Source organism: Acomys minous (assembly GCF_964271855.1).
Source record: "Acomys minous genome assembly, chromosome: 19".
Taxonomy (NCBI): Eukaryota; Metazoa; Chordata; class Mammalia; order Rodentia; family Muridae; genus Acomys; species Acomys minous.
In genome coordinates this window covers 36,639,252-36,657,674 of record NC_140499.1, presented here as the reverse complement: position 1 = coordinate 36,657,674, position 18,423 = coordinate 36,639,252, and positions in this window count along the sequence as shown.

Sequence of the window (18,423 nt, the reverse complement as noted above, 5' to 3'; positions counted from 1 at the left end):
ATTCCTCCCTCCCTCCCATTTCCCTTTATTCCCCCTTTATATACTCATAGGGTATCAAGTCTCTTCTTGGTAGCCTGCTATCCTTCCTCTGAGTGCCACCAGGCCTCCTCCTGCAGGGGATGTAGTCAAATATGGGGCACCAGACATTTTATACATGGATTCCTCCAAGCTAAAAGGGCTCGGGAGAATTTTTTTTTTAATAAGTTTTGGCCACCACTGTGGGGTGGCAAGGTGAATCCCTCTTTGTGGGTACCCGGAGTTCCCCAGAACTTACTGTTTCTTTGCTCTACTTCCTGACGATCAAAAATGTGGTCTGTACTTCTCTTTTCTCATGGGACGGCAACTTGATAGCTTGGGTTTCCTGCCCAGTGCCCCATTGCCTTGGGATCCCTCCACTGACACCAGGGCAGACATAAGAAAGAGACTGGGCACTGCTGTTCTCTCCAAGCCATGCCACCTTATTCAAGGTTACAAAGCACATGTTACCAAGAACCTGTCCAGCCACGCAAATGTCACTGTCACACTGCTGGGCCACCGCGCAGGGCCACCTCACAGACCCAGCATGTAGACTCTGCACTCTTGATTCAACATTGTGTGGTCACATCCTTTTTTTTTTTTTTTTTTTTTTTTGGTTTTTTGAGACAAGGTTTCTCTGCGTAGCCTTGGCTGTCCTAGACTTGCTTTGTAGACCAGGCTGGCCTTGAATTCTCAGTGATCAGCCTGCCTATGCCTCCCAAGTTCTGGGATTAAAGGCACTCACCACCACACCCTGCTGTGGTCACATTCTTATTATAAATTTTTATTAATATTATAACACAGGGCCAAATATTTCTCTTGTACTGGGTCTGCAAATTATGTCATCATTTCTGCATAGGACAGCACACATCTCTCAGGAAATGACTTCTGTTCAGCATATAATATTTCAGTGGGCAAAGCTTTTAGAATTTGCTTCCTTTCTTTATAAAAACAATGCCATATATTGAAGCTAGCCACAGATTCATTTTTCCATTTTTTAAAAAATCTGTAAACTGTAGACACGTGTGACAGTCCCAAGAAACACATATATTTATAAATACGTATATTATAAAAGTATATATATTATACAAGTATGTATATTACACACATATAAGTGTGTATATTATTCTGCAGACTGGAAGTTAGCTCAGCCCTGTTGACTACTACTGTATGAGATACTTGCTTGCTAAAGATTAATTATTAGAGTAAATTTCAATAAATCACGTTTTCTTCTGCATGATAACTTTGATATAATGCTGTTGGTTTGGGCACAGGAACACTAACTGAAATAGCCTTCCAAAAACAAGCAAGGTAAAAAGATCAATAACTCCTTGTATTCAACTTGCATTTCACTAGCTGTGTGATCTGTGAAACAAACTTCTTGCCTAAGTGGATTTCCGTGCTAAGAATGGGCAGTGACTCTATTCCATAAAGCTTCTAATGTTCACAGCACAAAGTGAAGTAGTATTTAAAATTCAGTAAGCAGGACATGCAAGAGAAGTTCATGGAAAATCAGATTCAGTCTGCAGGAAATTAAGGAGAAAAACAGACAGAGAGAAGAGAAACAAAATACCACTTCACACCAACAAGTGATTGCCAGTGTCTACTGTGATCTCTAGGGCAGTTATTCTACGTACAGTTCCTCAGTATTCACAGGAATGTGGTACAGAGGGAACTATCAATGCCCTGATGTTCAGCTGAAGAAGCTGAGGCCCAACAAAACTTACGTGCACTGCCCACATCACACAGCTGATGAAGGACCGAGCCAGAACTTCGGGTCTCTCTTTTCTCTTCAACCCGACTTGGGCTTTATTCTGCTTCTCAAAGAAAAGAAAGAAAAAAAAACCTGCTAGGTCAAAATGTAAATTAGCACTAGTGAATACTTTTTGTGTAAGTATGGCAATTTTATGTTATTTTCTCTAATAAAATGAATTTAGAATAATATTAAAGTTACAAAGTTATAATTGTTTACAAGATTTATTATTTACCAAATTTAATAATTAGAGTTTCCATGCCCCCAAAAAAAAAAAAAACCAAAACACAGAACATTTTACATAAACAAGAGTAAAAGATAAAATACTGAAGTGTTTATGGGAAGGCCCAATTAGCAAGGCCTCTGGGCATGCTTACAAGATACATTCTTTCCTTATAAAAATAGTCTGTGTGGAAAGGCAGCTGGCCTAAGGGTCACACTCATTTTCACTAGATCCCAAGCCAAGAAAAGAAGAGGACAATTATTCATACCAAGAAATCTTCCTAAATCCTTAAGTGGAAATATTTATAACAACACCTAAAGTTTGAATCAAACTAAGAATATGAAGAACTCCAAGATGGTTCTTTTAGCAGTGATTTTTGTGGCGCTCAGGAGATACGGATGCTGTGGGCTGCTAGGTTTATACTCTTCCAGCTTCTAGACACCTATTAGCTCTACTGCTCTATTAGCTGAAATGTACCAAGTAATACAGTCTATTCATAATTCAGTCTGAGCCAAATAATCTATTTCTACTATAAATTAAAAAGACAGACAAATATTTGTTGTTTAAGAGTTACATTCCAGAGGGTCCTAGAAACCTACAAAAAGAACATCATGACGGGTGGATCTGGGCCCAGGGGTCCTGCTCAAACTATGGCACCAGCCAAGGACAATACGTGCAATAAACTTCGAACCCCTACCCAGATCTAGCCTATGGACAGGACAGTCTCCACAGTTGAGTTGAGAGTGGGGACTGACTTCCACCTGAACTCTGGTGCCCCATATTTGACCACGTCCCTTGCATGAGGAGGCCTGGTGGCACTCAGAAGAAGGATAGCAGGCTACCAAGAAGAGACTTGATACCCTATGAGCATATCCAGGAGGAAGATGTGCCCCTCAGTCACAGTCATAGGGGAGGAGAGTAAGGGGAAAATGGGAGCGAGGGAGGGAGGAATAGGAGGATACAAGGGATGGGATAACAATTGAGATGTAATATGAATAAATTAATAAAATATATTTAAAAATTAACATTGAAAAAGACAAAAAGAGTTATATTCACTTGGCGTGGTGGCATACATCTTCCATCTTAGCATTTAGAAGGTAGAGACAGGAGGATCTCTATGAGTTCAAGGCTGTCTTGTTCTATGTATGGAGCTCAAGGCCACTCAGGGAGACCCTGTCTCAAAAAATTAAGTTATATTCATAGTGCAAATTTTCATATTTTATAACTCACTTTATTTAACTGTTTTTATTATTTTTGCAATTTTCATTACATATTTTACATATATATTTATATTATGACACATAAATACAATAAATTACCTACATCAAGAAGAATCATGAAACAATCAAGAAATATATAAATGTTACATTCGTAGTGTTTTGGCTATTTGTATTTGGCAGCCTTGAAGAAAACATCTTTCCTATCTTGCTGCATCTAAAATTCTGAATGTAAATCAATCTATCATATCTCTTCATTATCAGCGTAAAACATCTATCTAGACCTAAAAACATCTTAACCCCTAAACAACAAAGCTTAATTGCAAAACTAAACTATCTGGTCTTCAACCTCACCAGAGACTTGGGAAGGAATAAAATTAATTACCTTAGTCTAGAGGGAGTGCCGATTGGCAGCTTCCAAAATGAGAAGATGACAGACACAGTTTGCTGCCTGAGCAGTCACTCAAAACTCTCTATAACATTGGAGCACCATCTTCGGCCTTCTGGCCCAATATATCTGATAGACATATTTGTGAGGCAGGAACTATTGAGGATTTACTTACCCTGTTTTGGTAGTTTGGCCATTGACTCCGCCTGCATCCAAGCTTTCTCATTTTCACATAGAATTCTGTCTGTAGCAGAAACAAGGACATTTTGCCCAGTGGCTTGTTTGCCACATTTGAAGCCATTTCCACAAGGAGTTTCTTTGATGCTTATCATATTCTTTGAGGTAGGCTGGGTGTTGCTAGAAGTTAACCTGTGTCCATTGTAAATAAATCTGTAAACTAATAAAAACATCTTTAAATGTCATATTCTGTGGTGTAACAGATAAATATGATTCTATAGAAAGATAAGGTAAAATAGATAAGATCTTAAGAAACATATTTAACTGTTTTAATGCAGGTTCTCATGAAGCCATGTTGGTCTCTACTGCCTATGTCTGAGGCCAAGACTAGTCTTGAATCCTTTGTTCTCGTTCCTCTATGTCACAGTGTTATGGCCTCTACTTCTCTCTGAACTATGGGAGTGTTGAATCTAGGGCCTCATTCTTACTAGGTAAACCCTTTATCCTTCTGAATCCCTCATCTTACTTTTTCACTTTATTTATTTTTGTTTGTTTCTGAAACAGGGTATTACTAAGTTGTGTGGATTGGCCTTGAATTTACAATTATGCCATTTCAACCTCTTAAGCAGTTGGAATTATTGGCTTGTATCAGAAGGTCCAGATCCAATAATTACTTTTTGTTTAATTAAGCACACTATTTATAAAAAGTTATATTTGGTAGTAGTTGAACAATTCCTTAGTTCATCAGGTATTAATGCTTAGAAACACAGAAAACCCACCTTTTCCTTTCCAGTTTATATTCATATTTCAACAGACAAGTGATAATAAGAGATTTGATTAGGACCTTCATCTATACAAATAACATTTTTCTTGCTTCCTTGATGGAAATCAAGATTTGTGAAATCCAAATATTTGTGTGAAGTCTGAAATCAAGTCACATGTTCAGAAAGTGATCAAAGTGTGATATTGACTAAAAAAAGAGTTGTCTCCTGAGTTTGAAAAGTTACTTCATTTGCTAATTGACCATTCAATTACTAGGTCTTATTTTATTTGTTTTTACTATATTGTATATATATATATATATACACACATATATATATGTATATTCTTCATTGTGATTATGTTCCTGATTGAAACAAAAAGAACAAACTAAAAATACCTCTCTTTTATATTATCACAACTCAGATACTAATATTTCACCATCTATCTCAAACTCCTCTTTCTTATCAATAATTAACTCAAGATAAACCTTGTTCACACATAATAGGCAATTCATAGGAAATAAGTTTCCACATATATAAAAACCCTAACTTCAATGATTTTTTCCTATTGAGAACATCATTAAGCTCTGGGATGACTTTGACCACTGATTTGGCAGCACCAGTGGATGTAGGGATGGTGTTCTGGGCAGCCCATGGCCATCGTGCCACAGATTTCCAAAGGGGTCATCCACAGTCTTCTGGGTAGCAGTGTAAGAATAGGCTGTGGTGATGAGACCTTCCGTAATGGGAAACTTGCCATGGATGACCTTGGCCAGGGAGTCTGAGAAGTGGGTGGTACAGGAAGCATTGCTGACAATCTTGAGTGAGTTGTCATACTTCTTGTGGTTCACACCCATCACAGATATGGGGGGCATCGGCAGATGGGGCAGAGATGATGATGCTTTTGTCCCCACTCTTCAAGTGGGCTCCAGCCTTCTCCATAGTGATGAAGACACTGGTAGATTCCACAACATTCTCAGGGCCAGCACCATCCCATTTGATGTCAGCAGAATTTTGCTCCTGGAAGACAGTGATGGCCTTCCTGTTGATGACAAGCTTCCTATTCTCAGCTTTGACTGTGCCATCAAACTTGTCATGAGTAGAGTCATACTGGAACATCTAGACCGTGTAGTTGAGGGCAATACAGTGCTAATTGATGGCATCTCCATTTTGCCAGATGAGCAGGCAGCTCTGCTGACCAGGTGCCCAATACACCAAATCTGTTCACTCTGACTTTCACCATCAACAATTTTCATTTTTTAAAACATTTAGTTTCTGACATAATAGCTTTCATGTGTACAGTTGTTTGAAATATAGTGGTTTTTCTGTGTGTATTCTGCATATCTTTGATCATGTAGTTGTATTCATGCTGCATTTCTTTTCCCCTGTCTACTTTAGCATATCTATTGTTACTTGTTCAGTTCATACTTAGGCAGTCATTTGGCGACACTTTATTGGTTTCACATCTGGCATTTCTAGAAGATACAGTCGCACAACAAACTGTTTTTCAGGCCCTTACAGTCTTCCTGCCCCACTCTTCCAAAGAGATCTCTGAGGCTTGGGTAGAGGAGTTGTGTTGCAGATGCATCAGTTAGGAATAATGTGATATTTTAAAGAACTTGTACTCTTCACCTGCAGGGAAAAAACTAAATCCATCCTTAAGAATTCCCTGGACTTTTTTTTTAAAGATATGCTTTTATGAAAATAGGGAATAAATGCTTTAGGGTTTTCATTTTTTTTTCAAAGTCAAGTTAAAACTTGTCATGTAATAACAGATGATAAGAGCACGAACCATATGCCATTCTACCCCTTTGTGTCCTTACCAAAAACATCTTAGGTAGCCTTCAATTTTTTTAAAAAATTCACTTTATGTCCTGGTCAGAGCCCCATCTCTCCTCACCTCTGGGTCCTACACTCTCTTCCTCTTCTTCCATCCCCTTCCCCTATTCCTCAGAAAAAGGGAGCCCCTTCCCATCCACCCCAGCTCTTCAAGTCTTATCAGTGCTGAGTGTGTCCTCTTCTCCTGCTGCCTGGCAGGGGACAGTCCCACCATGGGGAAGTCGTAGAAAAGCTGGCAACAGAGTACATATCTGAGATAGCCTTTACTCCCCTTCCAGAGCATCCACATGAAGCCAGAGCTGCCATTAGCTACACCTTTGTAGGGAGCCTAAATCCAATTTTAAAACATCAGAATTTTCAGGTTTTTGATAACGCAGCAAGGCATTTCAAATAAGCTGGCTTTAATTTTTCTAAAGCCATATCTATGTGTGTACTCACAGAGGTCACTGACAGTTCTTATATGCCAGAGGTCAAGCTTGATGTGGGAATCTCATGGATATAGAGCCTTCCAAATTCTGGGACAGAGTTTATCACATAGACTTAATTATAAAGTATCCTTTTGGACTTGCATATTTCCTCTGAGATTTAAAATCCCAGAGATATAATGTTACCGGCCAAAAATTGCAACGCTTGAGAATATCCACAATAAAGATAATTTTTAATGAGCAATAAAATATTGGCGCAACTTTAAACATTGTTTGCAATAATAAAATTCACATCATTAAAATCATTAAGCACTAGCTGAAATTTTATACAAATGATTTAAATGTATATGATTTTTCTGAATTTTTACTTCAATTTTTGAAGTGTTTATTTGCTTATGCTTCACAGTTGCTGTGCCTCCATGTCCTGTGGAATTTGCCTCTTTGACCCATTTTATCTTTAAATTCCCACAGCTTACAATCCAGTGACGTTCTCATTCAAAAGACAGCAATGTTGCTCTGAAAATCTGAATTCTAAGGAGGACAATCAGTATATTACTTACTCAAATGTGTGAACCAAAGATGTATATACTAAAGTGTTTTATTTGACCAGCAAAGTCCTTAAAAATGATTGTGAGTAATGCTGATTTTTTGTAATAAATGATAGCATATTATCCACTGCCTCCTACAAGTTGAATACTAGAAACACATTGGCATCCATATATATTTGTTAAATGATAAATCAGTTAGTTACTTCCTATTAAGCCAGTTATCTTGGGTAGGATTAGGCATGTTTGAAAATGTCCCTATATTTAAACATGTTATTTAATTTTATATTTGAAGCTCTCAGGTATCACCATGGAACACCTAAGGATGTATACCCTTCAAGATTTCTTTACGTCCTTCAATTTTTATTTAGGATTAATTGGCACATGGATCAACATTTTTATCTAAAAAAGTGTGTACTCATGGGGTAGTTCATCACCACATGCACTGCTTTTTATAATCATAGCTATGTCATCTTCATTAAATCATCTTGTATACCAAACAGTCTTGGAAACAGAATTTGCATCAAATACAATCTGCCTTTGCTAGTTTTATATCAATTTGAAGTAAATTAGTGCCAATGAAATAAGTAAAACAATACAGTGATAAGTAGGTCTGTAGTGATGGCAATAAAAGAGTTAAAACTCCTTGTAAAAGGAAAAGGGGAAAGACAGGCCTCAAGAACCTCATATGAGTTTCTACATCGCACCTATCTGTCCTACATCTGCCTCTGACCTTGTGGGTCTCTTATAATATCTATTGATGCTGCAACAAAACACTAGAACACTAAAACAAAACACTAAAACATCAGACTGGGGAGGAAAGGGTTTATTTGGCTTATATTTCCACTTAATCCATCATTAAAGGGAGCCAGCACCGGAAGTCAAACAGGGCTGGAAACTGGAGGAAAGAGCTGATGCAGAGGCCACAAAAGGGTGCTGCTTACTAGCTTGCTCTTCCTGGCTTACTCTGCAAATTTTCTTATAGAAGAACCTAGGACCACTTAGCCATGGGTAGAGCCATTTGCAATGGGCTGGATACTCCCCGTCGACCAGTAATTAAGAAGATTCTTTATAGCTGGGTATTATGGAGGCATTTTCTCAGTTGAGGTTTCCTCCTTTTGTGTCAAGTTGACACAAAACTATCCAGTATTGGGTCCAAGAGTGGTGGGAAGTTAATGGAGCATTAGATTTCTTTAGTGATGTAATCTTCTTAATCTGTCACTCATATTAGGGTGTGACTGTTCAGTGATGTAAACTTCTTACACTGCCACTTGTGTTAGGGTGGGACTCTTCAGTGTTGTACTTGCCATTGAATCACTCATGTTAGTATGAATGTCTTGATAGAAATGAAAATATTCCAATAGGAATTACTCATGAAATGACAGCCAATGAAACTAACACAGTTTGCAGATTTCCTGTTATTTGATAAGTTATGACATTGTGCGATTATATACATACATCTGTTCATGCCATGCATGCTCACAGCAGGCTCAAAGTTCAGAAGGGTGTAGTTCATCTCAGCATGCAAAGCATGGTGGCAGGAGCAGTGTAGTCTATAGCACTGACCATAGAGTAAAGAAAGAGAAAAACTGATGTTTACTTGGCTATCTCCTTTTCACTATTTGTTAAGGCCAAGAGCCTAGATACATTCTGTGTGGGCTTTATATAGTCAGTTAAGACCCCACTCACACACATAATCAAATGCATACCTCATTAAATTACCTAGGTGCTTCTTCTTCTTTTCATATAAATGTATATACATACATATATGTGACTATATAAAACATATATATATAAATATATAAATATATAAATATACATTCAGATATATGAATATATTTCATAATATATATTATTTAAAATAACCTGTAAATTTAAATAAAATTTTATTATATTCTTTCCTTCTCCTTTTTGTCCAGATTTACTTCTCCTCCTCCATACCCATCCACCTTTACATTCCTTCTTAAAACAACAACAGCAGCAACAACAACAAAACCTAGAAAACAAAATACATCATGAAAAAAAACACACAAAAATAAAACTGTAGCAACAACACAAACTGGTTAAATCCATAATTTTTCGGTCAACTATTCCTGAGCATGAAGCCTATCCTGGAGTAGTTGATATACACACTGTCATTCATTCCACTGGAGAAAACTGATTTTCTATCTCCCAGACGATATGACAGTTCAGTTGTTAACTGTTACCCTATTCACTAGGTCTTCATTCATTCATTGGTTTTTAAAATATAATAAAATAAACTATCAGATAAAACAAAAGGTAGCACATCATAGTTGGACAAGACACCAAGAGAAGGGAATGAACCCAAGAGAAAACACCAGAGTCAGAAACCCACTCATCCACACACACAGGAAGCCCATAAAAACACTAAACTGGAATCCATAATATAAATGCAGAGGAGTGGTCCAGCTCCATGCAGGCCCTGCCCTGTGCATGCTGGTTCAGTTTCTGTGAATTCATATGAACATTGGTCATATTGACTTAGAAGGCCTTGTTTACTTGGTGTTCTCCATTGCCTCTGGCTCTTACCTTCTTTCTGCCTCCTCTTCCACAGGGTTCCCTGAGCTCTGAGGGGAGAGATTTCAAGGAGACATCTCTAACAATAAGTGTTCCAAGGTCTCTGTCTGCTAAAGTCTGGCTGTAGATCTTTATATTTATTTCCAGGAGGAAGTTTCTTTAATGGTGGTTGGACAAAGCTCTGGTCTATGAGCATCATAAAATATCAAATGGAGTCATATTATTACTATATTTTTTTCTTATCTTTTTAAGTTTTTGAACAGTTTTATTTGGATTTGCTCTAGGATCCTGGGCTATCTAGCCTCAGGTTTTTGGTACCCTAAGCAATATCAGGTATGCGTTATATTTTATGGAGCATGCCTTAAGTCAGATGGGTTATTAGCTGGTTGTTCCCACAAGCTTTATGTTGCCAGTGCCCTAGAATATCTTGCAGATGGTATACTATTTTACATAAAGCATTTGTTCGTGGCTTGGGTGCTTATGTTTCTCTTTTGATAGTGAGAAGACTACTTTCCTGTAACAATGTCACTGGAGCATAGGAGTGACGGCTTTGTGTAGGCACCACCATGCAACCTCAGAACTCAATGAGCTGTATAGGTGCTGTCTTTAGTAATGGAGCTTTGCTGTCAGTTTATGAAGAACAATCTATAGTCTTGGCAATACAGCCTGGTTTTTTTTTTCTTTTTTCATTCCTGTGGGGACACTTTGGCCTTAGTTAGATGCAATCCAAACCCAGGACTTGATGCTTTGTTTGACGACAGGAGATGGCCAGTTGGGTCTGTGTTTTCCCCATTATTTGGCAATATTGTTCGGATAGCTTTCATATACGTGTGTATTTTAGGAGGTTTCTACTGTATTAGGTTTCCTCAAATGCCCTTTGATTTTTGCCTATATTTCCCCATAGTCCCTCCTACTGCCCTCTCTTTTATTTCCACTCCCACTTGATCCTGCCATTCCCCATCCTCCACAACCATCCATCCGTTCCCTCTAGTTCTTCACTTCATACCTACCCTCTGTCATTCTACGGATTGTAACTTGATAATCACTGACTTCCCAGCTAATATCTACGTATAAGAGATTACACACCATGCTCATCTTTCTGAGCGTGGGATACCTCACTTGAGATGATGATAGTGATTTTTTTTCTACCTTTCCATCCATTTGTATGCAAATTTCATGATATCATTTTTATTAAGGGTCAAATAATATTTCATTGTGTAAATTCAATATTCTTTGTGAATATTCTTTATTCATTCTTTTGCTGAGGGGCGCTTAGGTTTTTTTTCAATGTCTGGCTATTATGAAGAGAGCAGCATGCATGTGTTTTTGTAGTAGGAATCAACAACCTTTGGGTATATGTCCCAAAATGGTACAGCTGGACCTCAAAGTAGATACATCTATCTGCTGTCTTTCTGAAAAACTACCATGTGGATTTCCAGAGTGGCTGTATGAGTTTTTACTCCCACCAGTGATGTATGAGTGTTGCTTTTAGTCTACGGTCTTGTGGGCATGAGCTGACACTTCTTTTGTTGACCTTATGCGATCACAATGTAGTTTTCATTTGCATTTCTTTGATAGCTAAAGATGTTGAACATTTTAAAAGTGTTTTTCAGTTACTTGAGTTTCCTCTATAGAGAATTCCTTGTTTTGATTGTACATTATTTTTAATTGGGTCATTTGTTTTCTTGATAGTTTCTTGAGTTCTTTATATAACTTGAATATTATTCCTCTATCAGATGAGTAATTAGTAAAAATCTTTTCCCATTTTGTAGGCTGCAGCTTTGTCCAAATGACAGTGTCCTTTGCCATGCAGAAGTTTTTCAGTTTCATGAGGTCCCATTTATTAATTTTATATCTAATGCATGTTAATGGTATTCTGTTCAAACAATTGTCTCCTGTGTCAATGAGTTCAAGTTTATTTTCCACTTTCTCTTCTATGAATTTAAGTGTATATGGTTTTATAGTGAAGTCTTTGACCCATTTTGAATTGAGTTCTGTACAGGGTGATAAGTATAGGTGTATCTGGAGTCTTCTACATGCAGGCACCTAGTTTGACCAGCACCATTTGTTTAAAATGCTGCTTTTTTTTCCCCAGTGTGTATTTCCAGCCTCTTTACTAAACATCAGATGTCCATAAGTATGTGAGTTTATGTTAGGGTCTTGAATTCCATTCCATTGAGGGATGAATCTGTTTTAGTGATACCACCATACTGTACTTATTGCTATAGCTTTGTAATACAGCTTAAAATTGGGCATGGTGACACCTCAGTTCTTTTATTATTCAGGATGTTTTAGGTATCCTAGGCTTTTTGTGTTTTCATATGTAGTCTAAAATAGTCCTTTCAAACTCTTTGAGGAATCATGTTGGAATTTTGATAGAGATTGTATTGAATCTGAATGCTGCTTTTGGTAGGATGGCCATTTTTGATACATTAATCCTACCAATCCATGAAAATGGGAGGGCTTTTCATCTTCTGATATCTTCTTCAATTTCTTTATTGAGTCACTTAAAGTTTTTATTGTACAAATCCTTCACTTGATTGGTTATAGATACCCCCAGATATTTTATATTATTTGAGTCAATTTTAAAATAAGTTGTTTCCCTGATTTCCTTATTAGTTGATTTATCATTTGTATATAGGAAGGGTGAGTGAATTTTATATCCTGCTACTTTGCCGAATGTGTTTATCGGAGTTTCGTGGTGGATATATATTCTTATATCAACTACAAATAAAGATACTTTGACTTCTTACCTTCCAAGTTATATCTCTTTGATCTATTTCAGTTGTATTGCCCTTTCTAAGACTATATTCAGTGCTATATTGAATAGATATGGTCAGTGTAGACAACCATGTCTTGTTCCTGATTTTAGTGGAATTTCTTTGAGTATCTCTCCAAGTTTTCATTGGCTATAGGCTTGTTTTAAGCTGCCTTTATTATGTTTAGGCATGTCCCTTGTATCCTTAATCTCTCCAGTACTTTTCTCCTGAAGGGGTGTTAGATTGTTTTCAAAAGTCTTTTCTGTATCTAATGAGAGAATATCCTGCAGATTTTGTCTTTCAGTTTGTTTATAAAGTGGATGACATCTGTTGATGTATGTTTGTTGCATCATCTTTGCACCTCTAGGATGAAGTCTTCTTGATCATGATAAGTGATCTTTTTGATGTGTTCTTGGATTTGGTTTGCAAATATTTTATTGAGTATTTTTGAATCTATGTTTGTTAGGGAAATTAGCCTGCAATTCTCTTTCTTTGTTGTGTTTCATTTAGTTTTTATTGTTGTTTGTTTCAAATTTATTGATTTAATCCCTGAGTTTGATTATGTCTTGCCATCTGCTCCTCTTGGTTAGGTTTGCCGTTTTTGTTGTTCATGTTCTTGAGATTTGAGGTGTGCTGTTAAGTTGCTAGTATAAAATCTCTCCAAGTTTTTTTTTTTTAATGTAGGCCCTTAATGCTGTGAAGTTGCCTTTTAGAATTGCCTTCATTATGTATTGCTTTAATTGGGTATGATATGTATTCATTTTAATTCATTTCTAGAAAGCCTTTTATTTCTTTCTTAATTTATGACTTGAACCATTTTTCCTTCACTAGAGAGTTGTTCATTTTCTATTAGTTTGCAACTTTTCTAATGTTTCTGTTGTTGATATTCAGCTTTAGTCTGTGTTGGTCAGATAGGATGAAAGGTTTTATTTTGATTTTTTCATATCTGATGAGAATTATTTTGTGTCTTACTATGTGCAGTTTTGGAGAAAGTTTTATGAGGTGCTGAGATGAAGGTCTATTCTTTTATGTTTTAGTATAATGTGTAAATAGCTGTTGGTCCATTTGATTTATATCTTGTTTGCCCCAGCATTTTTATCTTTAATTTCTGTTTGGATGACCTATCTATTGCTGAGATAGTGAACTCAAATTCTCCTACTAGCAGCTTATATTGGTCAATATATGATTTAAATTGTAGAAGTGTTTTACAAAAATGTGCACCCTTGTTTTGGTGGCATAGATGTTAAGAATTGCAAAGTTCTCTTGGTGGATTTTCCTTTGATTAGTATATGGTAACCTTTCCTATCTCTTCTGAATAGTTTTGATTTTAAATCCTTTTTGTCACATATTAAAATGGCTATACCAGCTTGTTTCCTAGCTCAATTTTCTTGGCAAATCTTTTTGCAACCCTTTACCTTTAGGTGATGTCTATTCTTGATGTCAAGCCATGTAGTTTTCTTTTTTTCTCCTCCTCCTCCTCCTCTTCCTTTCTTCTTCTTCTTCTTTTGGAGGGCCATCCAGCAGAAAGATAAATCCTTTTTTAAAATCCTTTCTGTTTATATATTTGTATTAATTGGGGAATTAAGACTCTAGATGTTGAGAGATATAAATGACCAGTGATTTTTTTTCCTTTTATTTTCTTCTTTTTGTTCACTGTGTGTGTGTGTGTGTGTGTGTGTGTGTGTTTCCCTTCTTTTGACTTTGCTGATCTGAGATTATTTATTCCCTGTGGAATTTTTGTATGATGTCAGCTCCTTTATATTAACGTTTGCCTTCTAGCTCCTTCTGTAGGGTTAAATTTGTAGATTGATATTGCTTACATTTGGTTTTTATCATGTCTTATTTTCTTCATCTACGGTGATTAAAAGTTTTGCTAGTTATAGTATTTTGGGATGGCATTGGTGGTCTCTTAGACTCTGCAGCACATGTGTCCAGGCCCCTTTAGCTTTTAGAGTCTCCACTGAGAAGTCGGAATGCCTGTCTTTACATGTTCATTGTTCCTTTCCCCTTGCATGTTTTTTTTTTTAAATTCTTCTCTCATACAATACACCATGACTGCAGCTTCTCCTCCTTTCACCCCTGTCAGTTCTGCTGCCCTACTAACAAATAGAACATAACAAGATACAACATTAGGCGCAAACCCTGAAGGCTTGGTACAGCAGCCCAGTTGGAAAAAAAAGGATCCCGAGCGGACAAAAGAGTCAGAGACACCACCACACCCTCAGTTAGGGGGCTCGCAAATTCACCAAGATAAGAGCCATAATATATATGCAGAGGGCCTAGAACAGTTCCAAATGGGCTCCATGATTGGTACTTCAGTCTTCAAGCTCCTATGAGACCTGCTTAGTTGATTCTGTGAGCTGTGTTCTCCTGGTGACCTGGACCCCTCTGCCTCCTACAATTCTTCCTTCACTACTTCCATAGTGATCCCTGAGCTCCAAGAAGAGATACATTGGAAATCTTCAGTTTGGGCTCTTTCTCCATCTATTGTTTGGCTTCAGGTCCCTGTATTTGCTGCAATTAGCGGCAGGAGGAAGCCCCTTTGATGACAATTGGCCTAAGCATCAATCTAGGAGTATATAATATCATTAGGACTCATTTTTATTGACTTCTTTTTTTTATTTTTCCCTTCTTTTGGCCTAGGCTTCTGGACTATGTAGCCTGTGGCTCCTGGTCATCCAGGCAGTGTCAGGCATAGGTTCCCTCCCAACAGTGGGCCTCAAATGATACCAGTCATTGGTTGGCCATTCTCACAAGTTCCGAGCCACCTTTTCGGTAGCATATCTTGAAGGAAGGATAGATTTTTGTTTGAAGGTTTTGTGGCTCAGTTAGTGTCCCAATCCCACCACTGGAAGACTTGCCTGGCTACAAAAGAAGATTGGTTGAGGTTCTGTATATTCCATGACTAGGATAATGCTCCTTTCTAAAGTAACCCTGGTATAATCCTGGGAGTTTCGATTACAATAGATTTCCACATCTTCCCCCAAATGCCCTCCAGTTTCAGTAGTCTCCCCCAATACTCTCTCATTCCATCTTTCCCACCACCTAAACCCTCCTCTTGCCATTCCCACATGTACTCAGAACACCTGCATTATGAATTATATTTCCCCTTCCCAAGGAGATCCATGTATATTCTTTAAAGCCATCCTTGTTACTTAGACTTACTGGGTCTGTGGGTTGTATCAATGTAGCATTTACTTAACAGCTAATATCCTCTTATAAGTGAGTATATATCATGATAGTCTTTCTGGGTCTGGGCTACTTGCCTCAAGATGCTTTTTTTTTCAAGTTTCATCCATTTGACTGCAAATTTTATGACTTAGAAAAAGAAAGCTGATTACCACTCCATTGGGTAAATATACCACATTTTGAAAAAATCCATTATTTGATATAGAAATATCTGAGTAGTTCCCATTTTAGGTCTATTATGAATAAAGCATCTAGAAGCATAGTTGAGCATGTGTCTTTGTGGTAGAATGAAGCATCCTTTGGGTCCATGCCCAAGAGTGGTATAGCTGAATCTTGAGGTAAATCTATTCCCAGTTTTCCGAGTGACCACCATACTGATTTCCATTGTGGTTGTATTAAATATTCATTCTTTGTTCTGTACATTTATTGTTTTGATTATGTGCTGATAGGATTTTCTTTTCTGATCCAGTCTTTTTTGTGTTTTATATGCTTCTTATATTTTGTTAGTTGTCTCCTTTTTGTTAGGGGGACTTTCCTCAGGATTTTGTTGAAATATTTTCTGTTTCTTTGACCTGGGTTTCTTCTCCCTCCTTTATTACTATTATTCATAGATTTGGTCTTATCTTAGGATCCACAATCTCTTATATATTTTGTGCCAGTAGTTTTTTATTGACATTTTTTTATCCAATACATCTATTCTTCTCTCATGTCTACAATACCTGAGATTCTCTCTTCTATCTCTTACACTCTGTTGGTGAGTCAGGCCTATGAGGTTTTTCCTTAAGAGTTCCTATACTTTTCACTTCTGGTTTTTCCTTTATTGATTATATTTATTCATTATATTTCCATTTTCAGACCTTGAACAGTTTTATTCATATCCTTCCATTGTTTGTGTCTTCATAGATTTCTTTAAAGATTTTTTTCTCTCTATATAGACCTCTATCATATTAATAAAGGCTGTTTTAAGGCCCTTTATTTCTGATTTAAATACATCGGAATTCTCAGAGCTTGCTGTGTTAGGGTTTCTGGGTTCTAGTGCAGTCATACCATCTTGGATGCTATTGATTGTGTTTTTATGATAGCACCTAGGTGCCTGGAATCGGGATGCTTGCAGTTCTAGGTGCTGACACTGGTCTTATCTTTGTTGGTTTTGTGTTTTGTTACTTGGTTTCTGTATCCTTTCAGGTTCTTAGAAGAGTGTGGTGGCTGTTTGTTGGCTGCAGAAAAAAATCTTCTGGGTTCTTGGTAGGCATTGACAATTGAGGCTTTCAGGTCAAATGTGTCTGTGGTTGTTGGAAGCTGATGTGTAAGAACTGGGAAGTGCTGGGGTAGCAATGGGGCTTCTCAAGAGGAATAAAGGCAAAGAAGGTCTTCTAGAGAGCTGAGGATGAGACTGATGGAGTGGACTTGGAGTAAAGGAGGGGTTGGTGAGGATGTGCAGTTAGATTACCTGTTTCCCTGGCAGGGGCGGCCTGTAGGTTTCCAGGGAGTGACTGCTGGAGTTGGAGGCTGTAATAAGCAAAGAGTGGGGTGAAGACAAAAGCTGAGGTGTAGGGTATAATCTGGAGATAGGGGTAGGTGGGGAAGGGAGGCTGCAGCAAGTGAATGTCATACAGCCAGACATGAGACTGAAATTTTATTTAGAGGAGAAGGAGAAGTGAAGGTTGGTAGTTGGGCTATCTGCTTCCCTGGCAGGACTGCCCCTACATGTTTCTTAATGCAATCAAGCTGAAAATCATAATTAGTTATCACATACACAGTAATTTTACAGCCATAAAGAAGAATGAAATTATGATATTTACAGGAAAATGTACATAACTGTAGATCATCATTTCAAAAAGAAGGACCCAGTCTCACAAAAGACAAGTACCATATTTTCTCTCATACGTGGAACTTAAAACACACACAGACACACACACCATGGAGGCAAAGGCAGGCAGATCTCTGTGAGTTTGAGGCCAGCCTGGTCTACAAGTCGAGTCCAGGACAGCCAGTTGCAGATACTGAATTACTTATGAATCGAAGCTAAGTTTGAACTCTTTTCTAATTTAGTTGGTAGATTATTCTAAAGTAACCCAAGTGTACCACACAGTTCACAGTTCAATCATCTTTCTTCTGCTTCTGTCTCTGTGTGATTTTTGTCTGAACATTGCAGCCTTTATTGTATATTCATTTTGTAATTGATAGACCAACAACCTATGTTTGGATCAGTTTTCTTTATCAGTGTTCTCTTCACTTCATTGATCTGTAGCTTCATCTTGGTACCAGCTTTATTATTCTGATGTTTTCCGAAAGAATCTTTTTTCCTATTAAGTATATTTCATTAATATTGTTAACATTCTATGCTTGGCACCATGAAAGTCATAAAAACTTGTGACTTTTGTCTTTTGCTTTCTCTCAGAGTTTGTGACATCCCTTCTTCATATCTTGAGACAGAGCACTAGAGATAGCCATTACCCTGTTGCAAATCTCAGCATGACATGGATTTCCTGGAGTGTGACAGCTTTCCTTCACCAACATTGTAGCAGCTTCATTCATTGCATACATTTTGAGTCTCATATTACTTGGCTCATTTTATTCTTTGAATGGTTAAA